The following is a 13,670-nucleotide window of genomic DNA, read 5'->3' on the forward strand; positions in this document are numbered from 1 at the left end:
AAGTACAAAAATGTATGTTCACCCCAGAAAACCATATGTTTTTGGAAAGAACACATTCTGATGAATCTAATATGGGTATGCACGTCTTTCTACTCCAAAGTACCAATCCGCAAAGCTTTCCTACATTTCGCAATTTTTATGACATTGCTGAAAATCACCTCAATATTGCAACTCTGAAGCATCGTATCTCCCACATATCATTATATACCAAGATAAAATACCCTAAATATGAAAGCCCAGGGTCCGCTGAACAGTTTGATGCCCAATATGGATAGGTACACCTAAGTATGTGGCATATAGGGGCCCCAGAACGAAGACACCCCATACGAGTTATCAGTTCTGGAATTCCAAATACTGCAGAAGCCACAAAAAAGAAAGCTCTCTGTTTGATTTCAAATTAAGCAGAGAAATCCCTGTCTAAGGCAGGATTTTTTGTTCTCATTTGGTGTGTAAAGGTGTTAGCTACTTGGTGTGTGAATTTTGGGGAGTTTTGAGTTGATTTACTTTATTTAAAATCGAATTTTATTTTGACCCAGAAGGTGAGTGATTGCTAGCCCAGTTCCCTTCACTTCCTGTGGGCTACAAACTCACTGACAGATCCCCTACCCCTCCCCCGCACCTGGGTGTCAGTTTCACTTGTTTTTTGTATTTAGTTTCAGCTGAAATTTATCACTATTTGCCCAGATTGTGTGTGTGATTTTATTTTTATCCTTGTTTTGTAAGGAGAGAAAGCTAAAGGGAGAAGGATTTAGGAAAATAAAACATTTTCTAGTAGCAGTGCAACTCCCAGGCACCTGCTCACATTAGCCCTCTCCCTGCTAAAGCTTCTCATTGTTGCATTTACTTTTGTTGATTAATAGAATTAAGCTTACTTTTTTGTGGATTGTTTTGTAAAATAATGGGAGAGAATAAAAAACAAAATTATAAAAAAATACCTCAGGCTCCTAAAGGAAAAGGAGCTGAAAAACCTGGCTGTAGCTATGCTAAAAAGCACCAGTCACAGCCTTTGTCAAAAAGCTCCACTGCTTCTGTTTCTGCTGCTGCAGCCAATGTGACCCCTGCTAAAAGTTTTGCACAGGCAGTGGCTACTGGCAACAACCCAAGCCAAGTCACTTCTGGGGTAGAGCAGCTTACAAGGAAGCATGGGGTTAGATGTCTAATGACAGGAGCTCATGGCATAGAGGCTTACATAAGAGCTGCAGCTGAAGTGGTGGGCCCCTCTGTAATAGTGGCAGCAAGTAAAATGTATGGGAAAGCCATAATATTTGCCCGTACACTAACTGCAGTGCATACTCTAGTGCAGAGAGGCATCACAGTAGGGGGTGGTTATATCCCTGTAGAACCCCTAGAAGGATTAGGCATAAAAATAGTCTTATCTAATGTGCCCCCCTTCCTGCAAGACCATTTATTGCTACCCCACCTGCAAGCCCTCGGTGAAATAAAGTCAACTATTTCTAAACTTCCCTTGGGTTGCAAGGAGAGCAGATTGAGACATATCCTCTCTTTTAAAAGGCAGGTGCAATTACTTTTGCCTCGGGGTCAAGATACAATTGAGGGGTCCTTTGGTGTTCCATTTGAGGGGGTGCTGTATAAAATTTTTTACTGCACAGAAGAAGTGAGGTGCTTCCTTTGCAAGAACCTGGGACACACTCGCCAGAGTTGCCCCAAAGGGCATATTAAGACCACAGTCCCTGTTCCTGCCCCCAGTACCTCTTATGCAACATCATACCCTGCGACAGCTATTGCTGCAGGCTCCTCAAAGGAGAAATTCCCTTTAGTAAAAGACCTTAAGGTGGTTGTTACACAACCCACCTCTGAAACCTCCAAACCTCCTCCTTCTTCACTCAAGTTATCTAAGGATGCAGCCTACATTTCAATTTCAGCAAAAGAGAAGGGGGGGAGGAATGTCAATGCATCCCCCAGTGCTGCAGTTGTTTTTGCCAAAAACCAACTTAACCCTGTTATGAGCAATCCTAAGGGTGTGGGGGTGCCGGTGGTTGTAACGCCTGTCATGGTGGAAGCAGAAAGTAGCATTTCCTCTTCAAATGACAAGAAAAAGAAGAGGAAATTTAAATCCAACAGGCTGATACCTGAGGAATGGGTTTCAGTGGTCAATGATGGAGCACCCCCATCCAAGGGCAAAAAGGGCAGCAAAATATCTGCTCCTCATGTGGTGATATTGTCTGGTCCAACTGTTGGATGCAATCAACTGGTGCCAGACCATGCACCTACAGTATAGACTCAGTTGGGGAAGATGAGATAAATGGTCTGGAGAAATTTGAACAGGGGATTATGGGTCTCCCCACAGAGTCAGGGGTGCTGCATCTGTCTCCAACAGGGGATCTTCCCCTGGAGTATAAAGGGACAGCTAATGAAACCCCTGCAGAGTGGGCCGTAAGTGTTCCTGAGGTGCTGAGCTTTGGGAACTACAACCAGCCTCAGTGTTTAGTGCCTCAGGGTATTTCACTCCAAGAAATGGAGAACATTGGGACAACCCCCATACAGGATCCTGCAGACAATGCTGCAAGGGAGGATAATGAGGCTAGAGTTGTAAATATGGAGGATAGCCAGACAGACTCTGTAAGGTCTACTGTGCATGTTAAGATCTCTCCTCCATTCTCTTCCACTGATCCCAATGTTATTGCCATTCAGGAGGCACAGGAGGCAGTGGAAAGGGCAGAGGTTGCCCATTGAGCCTCTAAAGCTCCTGTTGTTAAGGAGCCAATTCCATCTGCTACCCCTGAGCCAAACACCTCCAGTGGTGTTCCAAGCAAAATCCAAGTATTATCTGAGCCGTTGCAGGGTCTCCAGATAGCAGGTGCTTCTGATCCTTCTCCTGCAACTTCTTGTGTAGATTATTATCAAAGCTCCAGTGGAGAGGGGGAATTATCAATCCCTTAGCCAGGAAGAGTTCATGGATGAGGGGGACATCGAAGAGGAGGTTGACACAGTTGTGACAAATCCTTCTACCCCAATCATCCCAGCTGAGGAACTCAAGATGTTTCTTGAGAGCACCCTTGGTGTTAAATTGGAAAATAAGCTACATATGGCTCTAGAGAAGTGGTATGATTTGACTTTGGTGATCAGTTCTGTGAGACAATACATCAAGGTCATAAAAGAGGCCAAAAACTATGGAACGGCAGAATATCTCCGTAGTGTTAAGTTCCACAAAAAGTGTTTGTCTCACCAGGCCTCTGTGAGGGCTAAAGCATTTACTAACACACAATAATGGCTCTAAGTATAAGCACTCTTAATACAAATGGCTGTCGGGAGCCTTTTAGAATGTTTCAGGTACTCTCCTTTCTACGCCAAGGAGGGTACTCTGTGAGTTTCCTTCAAGAGACCCATATCACTCAGGAGCTTGAAGCAACCTGGCATTTGGAATGGAAGGGCAGAGTCTTTTTTAATCACCTCACATGGACGTCATGTGGGATGGTGACCTTGTTCTCAGAATCTTTCCAGCCAGAGGTACTGAGTGTTAATTCTGTCATCCCAGGCCGTTTGTTACATCTCCGGGTCCGGGAGTCTAGTGGAACATACAATCTGATAAACTTGTATGCCCCAACTACTGGACCAGAGAGAAAGTATTTTTTTGAAAGTTTATCAGCCTATATGTACAATTGACTCAGATGAAGCCGTGATTATAGGGGGTGATTTCAATTACACCCTTGAGGCTCGGGACCGAAATGTTCCCCAGAAAAGGGATTCATCTGAGTCAGCTTTGCGGGAACTCATTGCCCGTTTCTCCTTGGTAGACATCTGGAGAGAACAACATCCAGAAACCGATGCTTTCACCTATGTTAGGATGAGGGATGGCCATGTGTCTCAGTCCCGGATTGATAGGCTTTATATATCAAGCCATATTATGTCACGAGTTCGGTCCAGTAATATTAGCTTGGCACCTTTCTCAGACCACAATTGTGCTTCTTTGATAGTGGCAGTTGCATCATCTCTGCCCAAAGCAGCCTATTGGCACTTTAATAACAGCTTATTAAAGGATGAAGAGTTTGCAAAGGCAGTCCGGGAAATGTGGACAGACTGGAAGGGTTATCAGGATGAATTTGCCACACTGAGTCAATGGTGGGATGTAGGCAAGGTTCACCTAAAGCTCTTGTGTCAAGAGTATACAAAATGTTTGAGCAGACAGAAAAACGCAGAGATTGAGGCTCTGAATAGGGAGGTGCTCGATCTTGAGCAAAGGCTATCAGGGTCTGAAGACCAAGCCATGCAGCATGAATATGTAGAAAAGAAAGAGACTCTGCGTAACATGGAACAGCGACAGGCTCGTGGTGCTTATGTGCGAAGCCGCATGCAGTTACTCTGTGATATGGATCGTGGCTCACGATTCTTCTATGCTCTGGAGAAGAAGAAGGGGAATCGAAAACAAATAACATGCCTTCTTGCGGAGGATGGCACCCCCCTTCAAGATCCGGAGGCTATCCGGGACAGAGCCCGGTCCTTCTATCAGAACATTTTTTCTCCGGATCCCATCTCTCCAGATGCCTGCAGGGAGCTATGGAATGGGCTTCCAGTGGTCAGCGAGGGGAGAAGAGAGAGGTTGGAAAAACCAATAACTCTGAATGAACTCTTTCAAGCACTCCACTTAATGCCCCATAATAAATCTCCAGGGCTGGATGGATTGACTGTAGAGTTCTTCCAGTTCTTCTGGAATACTCTGGGACATGATTTCCATAGGGTTCTAAATGAGGCCCTCAAGACCGGTGAGATGCCACTTTCGTGTCATCGAGCAGTGTTATCACTGCTACCTAAGAAGGGGGATCTCCGCCTTATTAAGAATTGGCGACCGGTCTCATTGCTCAGCACAGACTATAAAATTGTAGCCAAAGCTATATCAGTCAGGCTCAAGTCTGTGCTGGCAGAGGTGGTTCATCCTGACCAGTCCTATACAGTCCCCGGCCGGACAATTTTTGACAATGTCTTTCTGGTTCGGGATTTACTGCATTTTGCCCGGAAGGCTGGTCTATCTCTCGCTTTTCTCTCCCTGGATCAAGAGAAGGTATTTGACAGAGTAGATCACCAATATCTTTTAGGCACTCTGCAAGCCTATAGCTTTGGCCCACAGTTTGTGAACTATCTGAAAACACTGTACACCTCTGCAGAGTGTCTAGTTAAAATCAACTGGTCTCTGACTGCACCTCTGGCCTTCAAACGAGGAGTTCGACAAGGATGTCCTTTGTCGGGACAGCTGTATGCACTGGCCATTGAGCCCTTCCTGTGTCTACTAAGGAAGAGGCTCACAGGACTGGTGCTCAGGGAACCTGACATGAGGGTAGTTCTTTCAGCGTATGCTGATGATGTCATCCTTGTGGCCCAGGACCTAGTTGATCTTGAGCGAGCACAAGAATGCCAAGAGGTTTACGCTGCTGCCTCATCAGCTCGGATCAACTGGACCAAGAGCTCAGGCCTTCTGGAAGGTCCTTTACATGTAGATTCTTTGCCTTCTGCTTTTCGCGACATCTCGTGGGAGACTAAAGTCCTCAAATATTTAGGTGTCTATCTGTCAGCTGAAGAGCGTCCTGTTCCACAGAATTTCATTGAACTTGAGGAGCATGTTCTTACCCGCCTGGGAAAGTGGAAGGGTCTTGCTAAAATGCTTTCTATGAGGGGGAGGGCTTTGGTGATTAACCAGCTGGTGGCCTCTCAACTCTGGTATAGGCTGACATGTCTTAGCCCAACCCAAGAATTCATTGCTAAAATCCAGAGAAGGTTGCTGGACTTTCTCTGGATGGGAAAGCACTGGGTCTCTGCAGGTGTTTCAAGCCTACCCTTGAGAGAGGGAGGACAGGGAGTTGTATGCATACGCTCTCAAGTACATACTTTCCGTCTCCAACAGATACAGAGATACTTGTATGCAGATCCTTCTCCACAGTGGTGTACCCTAGCATCCAGCTTTTATCATCAGGTACGCAACATGGGGTATGACCGGCAATTGTTTGTCATCGAACCTGAAGGATTCTTAAGAAGCCTCTCACCATTGCCGGCTTACTACCAAGAGACTCTAAAGACCTGGAGCATGGTAACTGTGCAAAGGCAATGGGGCATTCAGGGGGAGGACATTCTAACTGAGCCCCTACTTTACAATCCATCTTTAAAGACTAGGATGTTGGAGTCCACCAGTATCCGCCACCGCCTTTGCAGGGCTCAGCTAACCAGAGTTGGGGATTTCCTGGATTTCGAGAGGTCAGATTGGGTGGAAGCTCGGGCAGTTATGCCACGCATGGGGTACCTTACCTCTAGAGTTCCACATCGTCTGCTCCAGGAGATCAAGAATAACCTCTCTCCTGAATCTCACACATTTATTGATGGGGTTTTATGGGGTGGAGAACCACATCCACCTTGGAACTCTCCACCTCCAGCCATAAAAATAGCACCCAAGACCCGTCAATCCCCTGACACACCTCCTTCCCCCAACTTGAGCCAGTTGGAGAATTTTACCTCGACGTGCTTTTATGACATGACAAGAAAGCTATTGTACTCCCTCATGCTCCACACTGTACACTTTCTTGCTCTTGTCTCCCGCTATGATACCATCTGGAGGCGGGTGTTCAATAAGGGTGAGAAACCCCAGTGGCGAGCCCTTTATTCCAGCCTGGTGCCCAGACCCACTGGAGACTTGAGTTGGAGAGTGCTCCATGGTGCTTTGAGCACAGGAGAGTACCTGGTCCATTTTACAGACTCCGCAGCTGCTTGCCCATTCTGTGGCAAAAGGGAGTCTGTGTTTCATGCTTATTTTTCGTGTGCCAGACTGCAACCTCTTTTGGCTCTTTTGAGGAAACTTCACCTGCAGTTCTGGTTACATTTTTCCCCTCACGTTTTTATTTTTGGATGCCCAGTATCCCGGGACAATCGAGAGAAAGACCTTCTCTTCAACTTGCTCCTAGCTTTAGCCAAACTAGCCATTCATAAGTCTAGAATGCAATGTTTGGAGGGTGGGAATCCTATACCGGTAGAGGCTTTGTTCCGGGTGCTGGTGCGTTCCCGCATCCGAGCAGAGTACACCCAGGCAGTGTTTACTGGCCGGTTGAGTGAATTTGCTGATCAGTGGGCAATAGATGGGTTGCTTTGCTCAGTATCCCCAGATTCGGTTTCTGTTAAGACAACTCTCACACTTCATATTTAAGTGCACTTTAATTTAAGTGACAGATCTATTATATTCATCAACATCTCCTTTGAGGTGTAATTCATTTTGGTGAGCAATCACTCACCTGTAATTTGAATAATATTCCAAATACTGCAAAATCAGCACATTTACAGCATTATTCAAGGGGCAAAAGTACAAAAATATATGTTCACCCCAGAAAACCATATGTTTTTGGAAAGTACACATTTCGATGAATCTAATATGGGTATGCACATCTTTCTACTCCAAAGTACCAAGCCGCAAAGCTTTCCTACATTTGGCAATTTTTATGACATTACAGAAAATCACCTCAATATTGCAAATCTGAAGCATCGGATCTCCCACATATCATTATATACCAAGAAAAAGCACCCTAAATATGAAAGCCCAGGGTCCGCTGAACAGTTAGATGCCCAATATGCATAGGTACACATAAGTATATGGCGTATAGGGGCCATAGAACGAAGACAGTTCTGTAATTCCAAATACTGCAAAATCAGCACATTTACAGCATTTTTCAAGGGGCAAAAGTACAAAAATTTATATTCACCCCAGAAAACCATATATTTTTGGAAATTACACATTCTGACGAATCTAAAATGGGTATGCACGATTTTCTACTCCAAAGTACCAGGTCGCAAAGCTTTCCTACATTTCGCAATTTTTATGACATATACAAAAATCTCCTCAATACTCCAACTCTAAAGCATTGTATCTCCTACATATCATTATATACCAAGATAAAACTCCCTAAACATGAAAGTCTGGGGTCCGCTGAACAGTTTGATACCCAATATGCATAGGTACCCCTAAGTATGTGGCGTATAGGGGCCCCAGAAAGAAGACACCCCATACGAGTAATAATCAGCACATATACAGCATTTTGCGACAGGCAAAGGTACAAAAAACTAGGTTCACCCCAGAAAACCATATATTTTTGGAAAGTACACCTTCTGCCGAATAAAAATTTGCTAAAACTGTCTTTCTACTCCAAACGTACATACTGCAAAGCAACGCTAAAGGCAGTGGTTTTTATGATATTTCTGAAAATCTCCTGGTCGCATTTATCTCACCCAATTTCTTACATACAATTGGAAAACACCCTAAATATTGATGCCAAGGGTCTACTGAACAGTTTGATGCCCAATATGCATAAATATACCAAAGCAGGTGGGCATGTGCGGACCCCAAATGAAAACAGTGCATAAGAATTTTATCTGCTGTCAATTCGCCTCCTGTGAACATAGCACTCTGATTGCATATAATGTGCCGTAAGACCCCCTAACAGTACAAAGACCCCTCAAAACCATATATTTTTGGAAAGTACGCCTTGTGCCGAATAAAAATTTGCTAAAACTATCTTTCTGCTCCAAATGTACATACTGCAAAGCAACGCTAAAGGCAGTGGTTTTTATGATATTTCTGAAAATCGCCTAAAAATATTGCAGTTGGTCGCATTTATCTCACCCAATTTCTTACATACAATTAGAAAACACCCTAAATATTGACGCCAAGGGTCTACTGAACAGTTTGATGCCCAATATGCATAAATATAGCAAAGCAGGTGGGCACGTACGGACCCCAAATAAAAACAGTGCATAAGAATTTTCTCGGCTGTCAATTCGCCTTCTGTGAACATAGCACTCTGACTGCATATATTGTGCCGTAAGACCACCTAACAGGACAAAGACCCCTCAAAACCATATATTTTTGGAAAGTACACATTCTGACAAACACAGAATTGCTAAAAATGTGTTTCTACCCCAAATTATAAAAGTGTAAATGATGCTAAAAAATTACATAAGGAAAAACAACGCAAGCATAAAACTGCAATAAAAATCACAAAAAAGCAAATACAATTAGGAAAATCAACGAAATAACAAAATAACTGAACCGACAGCGTGGTTAGAGGTAAGAATGCTTGATCCAGTAGTCATGCTGTGAAATCTAAAGTTTTTAGGGAAATAACATAAGGGAAACTTAGGAAATGAACACAAAAAAAAAAAAAAAAAAAGGTGAAAAAAAACCCTATAAGTGTGTGTTTGTGTATGCATGGATGTACAGCTCTAAAAAGTGTATAAATATGTGCATATATGTATTTGAGTATGTAAATATGTGCAAAAGTTAGAAAAATCAAAAAAATCTGAAATTCAAAAAAAAAAAAAAACTACTTTTACTAGTATGTGTACTGTGTATATGTAAATGCCTGTAAATACCTGTAAATAAGTAAAAAAAAGGGGCACTTACCAACACTGGATGAAGAGGAGTCCTTTTCAGTGCTGTAGGGTTGAGAAACGCTGAGTCACTACACCAGGAAGTGCGTGGGCGGAGCTGGAGCATGTGAGCTGCTGGTGCTGCGACATGGAAGCTGTTGAAGCTGTTGCTGCATCTCTCTGCGACCCTGGAGTGGAGGATCGCGATCTTTTTCAGGTAAGCTCGTTGCCTAGGGGGTTCTGCTGCTAGCTGCTCCTCTCTGCACGCTGATTTTGCAGTGTGTGCAGAGAGAGAGCTGTTTTAGTAAAGAACGTAGCTCCTACGTTCTTGGCACTTAAAGCCTTTTTTCAAAAGAACGTAGGAGCTACGTTCTTGGCAGTTAAAGGGTTAAAGAGATACTGACACCAGAAATTAAATTTTTTTTACATCTATCATAATATTGCCTTTGAAAGCAACTTATAACTTTGCCATAAAGTATTTGCACAATGCTTTTACATTACCTGTCTGATGCCCCATGTTCCTGTATGAGGGGGCTGCCATATTTGTGCAGCAGGAGTCCGTTAGCATTAGAAACTTTAACTAAAAGGCTGATATGGGACAGTCAGGTTGGCAAAACAGTCAGGTTTAGGAACTTCAACTAACAATTGCTTAGAAAAACAAACTTATATGTAACTTTTAATGTACATTCATATTTTAAAAAGTAGTTTTTAGTGTCAGTATCACTTTTATTATTTATAATTACATGAGACTTGTTTAAAAATTGCCATGTGCCGTAGACCCTTCAGCTGAGTTAGACCAAGGATGATCAGCCACCCTATGGTAAAATTACCTACTCACCAGACTTTCAAATTAAGTAAGAGAAAATTCACTGGCAAGCGGAATTTACGGTAGCAGGGCGAGCCATTGCAATTTTATTAATGCAGTGTAATGTCACTGATCATCCTCTGTTCTAATGCTAACCGACTCCTGCTGCACAAATATGGCAGCCCCCTCATACAGGAACATGGGGCATCAGACAGGTAATTGCACTGCATTAATAAAATTGCAAGGGCTCGCCCTGCTACCGTAAATTCCGCTTGCCAGTGAATTTTCTCTTACATTGGTTGTGAGTTTGCCGATTCCTGTATCACTGGGCACAGGTCCAGACTGAGAATTAAAACAGGCCCTGCTATTTCAGGTACACAGAGGCCCAAACAGCCCCCACCAGCCCACTAAATACTGACTTTCTATGGCACCTTATAGCAGCCCCTCTGGCATTTGCCAGAACCTACAGATTGCCAGTCTGGGCCTGACTGGGCACCAGGATTGATCGTTTGGTCAGGAGGTGTGTGGTTTCTCCAAACTTGCTTTCAAATTAAGTACAGATCAATCAAGCTCATGCTGAATCCAAGGTATCCTCAAGTATTCACGCAATGGTCATGAAAGAAAAAATATATAATAGTGCAGACGTATTGTGACAGGGTGTTTGGGAAGCACCACTGTCTTAGAGGAAAATGCACATAAAAGAGTGTGTTTAAACTGCATTGTATGTGCTGCAAAGGAATACTCGGCTCAGGTAGGGTTATTATTTCCTCTCAGTCAGGTAATTAAGTGGCAGCTGAGAGAGGATCTACCTAGCAATGTAAAAGGGCTGTGTGAGCACAGTTTAGGGCTCTCCAAACACCTCCTAGTGAAGGGAAGGGTGGTGCTGTGAGAGACAGAGCTGGGCAGAAGGAGCTTTGCGGCCAGCAAGAGAGTTCCAGAGCCTGGAGCCTAAATCCCTTGTGGGGAAAGAAAGAGAAAAGGACTGGCAGAGGCTAGTGAGTCTGAGTCCCAGGAGGGTAAGCCAGCAGGGCTGAGTGTGAAGCCCAAATACTTCAAAGTGCAAGAGGGTGAGAGTTTCCCCTTGATGGTGAGTGACCAGAGGGGGGAAAACCCTGAATGTATTTACTGAACTGCAGGCCCGGACTGGCAATCTGTGGGTTCTGGCAAATGCCAGAGGGGCTGCTATAAGGTCCCATAGAAAATCACTATTAAGTGGGCTGGTGGGGGTTGTTTGGGCCTCTGTGTGGGCTGATTGGGCCTCTGTGTACCTGAATTGTTAGGGCCTATTTTAATTCTCAGTCCGGACCTGCTGAACTGTATGTTCTACAGTGACGTTGTTAAACTGTAACCTGAACATTTTTTCTGTTGCCTTTTCGTTGGGAATGCCCAGTGCATAATAAACCTGTGTTTTTGTCTGAAGACTTGGTGTCCCTGTCTACCAAATGCTAATTCCCCCTTAAAAGGGCATGTGCAGGACGTCTTCCGGGGGGCGGACCCACGAGATGGCCGCATCTTAACAGAGCTCCTGTCGGCTGCCACTATACCAATGATTTTTATAGCGGTGTTGCCTCCAAAATCCACCAGAAACACCAGGAGGCACAGGATAAACAGAGGGGAGAAGATTTTTGAAGCGATACGGCTCCCCCTCAATTTTGCATCCCCGAAGTCCACCCGCTGGGGCAACAACCTCGTGGACCTGGACCGGATATCAAATAAGACACACGGCGCATACGGGAGGTGACTTACTGATAACATCATTGGCTGCACCTACGTGATAGCCAGCTGCCTCAAAATCGTAAGTCCGGTCACGGGAGGGTGAGTACGGCGGGAGTGGCGCAAACTCCTATTGAGGCCCACAGAGGGACAAGGCCACCAGGTGTGCCATAAAAGTAGCTGCGCAGGCAGGCAAACCATAGTCCAGGGCTTCCCTTTAGTAAGTCCACAGCTTGGCATTACCCTTTTTAGTGTAGTCTTTAAAGGGGTAAAGACTACACTACGAATACTACACAAATTTTTCTGGCAACACCCTGTTAAGGGATACACGGGAGGTAAGGCCATAAGAAGCATACCAAATCCTGGATACTTACTACCTAGGCCTCCTGTAACCAAATTACCCGGCCTACCAATGGCTGGGAATCATCTGGCCTGCTATTTGTTAATATTTTCCTGTTCTTGTATGGAAAGATTATTCACAGGACATTTTAAAAACACACCCTGGGAAACAACAGGGGGCTATCGCATCTTTAATTGTTTGCCTCATCCAGCAGAGGTAAATCCTTATACAGACAAGACAAAGGTCATTGATGCCCTGGAATTTGTGCAAGGGACTCTGGAATTTTCTCACCCAGGCCTGGAGACTATTTACACCAGGGTTCAGCCACATTATGTAACATTAACCCTTTGAATGCTACATTTTCGGTTGTTTCTCAACAGCTTTACTACATAGGAGCCATTATGTTATACAACAACATACACGCTCAGGCTCTCGCTCCACAAAATATTTTGGGCCAAACTATAAAGTCCTACCAGGGTGAACAATACTACTCATTTTCTGAAAAGGAGAAGTATTATCTACTCATTTGCTTATCTCTGTTATGGATAAATATTTGGACAGTACTACAACCATGCCACCAAAAACAATCAAATCAACCAAACCAAAGGACACTAAAAAATCGACAGGACACACTCAACAAGAGGCTGAACTAGATTTTCAACATTCCCAAACTGGACTTCAATTGTCATCGGCGGAAGACCTTGTACAGATTCTCGGTCCATTATTGGATCAAAAATTGGCTTCCATAAAAGATTCCATATCTGAGGTTCTCCAGGAAGTAACAAGCCACTCACAACGGCTATCGAAGTACCATTAATACACAACAGAAAGAGATTACCATCTTGGCAGAAAAACTTGAAGACCTTGAAAACCGTAGTAGAAGAAACAACCTGAGACTTGTTGGGGTTCCAGAAACGGTTAAAGGCAAGGACTTGGAAGACCTTTTAATGATTTGGCTTCCTGGAGCGCTCCAATTACCAACGTCACCTCCACCTTTCCAGATAGAACGTTATCATCGAATTGGCCCACCTAAAAAAGAATCTGCAACCCGACCAAGACAAGTAATTTTCAGGATACTAAATTTCGCTGAAGAAATTGGAATCCTAGATGTATACAGGAAAACAAAGGATTTACAATATGATGGACACCGACTCGCTATTTTTCAAGATTATTCTGCCTCCGTCTCCGTCTCCGCAAAAAGACGGGAGTTTTCACCAATCTGTAAAACTCTGTACGCAGCGGGTTATAAATTCTCACTGTTATACCCGGCAAAATTGAAAGTCCTCAGCAAAACCAACGATAAACCACATTTTTTCAAAAATCCAAATGAAGCACGTGTCTATGTTGATACTTTACAAAATGTACAAGAAGGTTGACTGTGATCTTCAGAAAGACTCAAAACTTTTTTTGATGATCATTGACATTCTATCCCCCTTTGCTTCTTACCGAGTTGAGATA

This window comes from Xenopus laevis, chromosome 7L, assembly GCF_017654675.1.
Source record: "Xenopus laevis strain J_2021 chromosome 7L, Xenopus_laevis_v10.1, whole genome shotgun sequence".
In the NCBI taxonomy this organism is placed as follows: Eukaryota; Metazoa; Chordata; class Amphibia; order Anura; family Pipidae; genus Xenopus; species Xenopus laevis.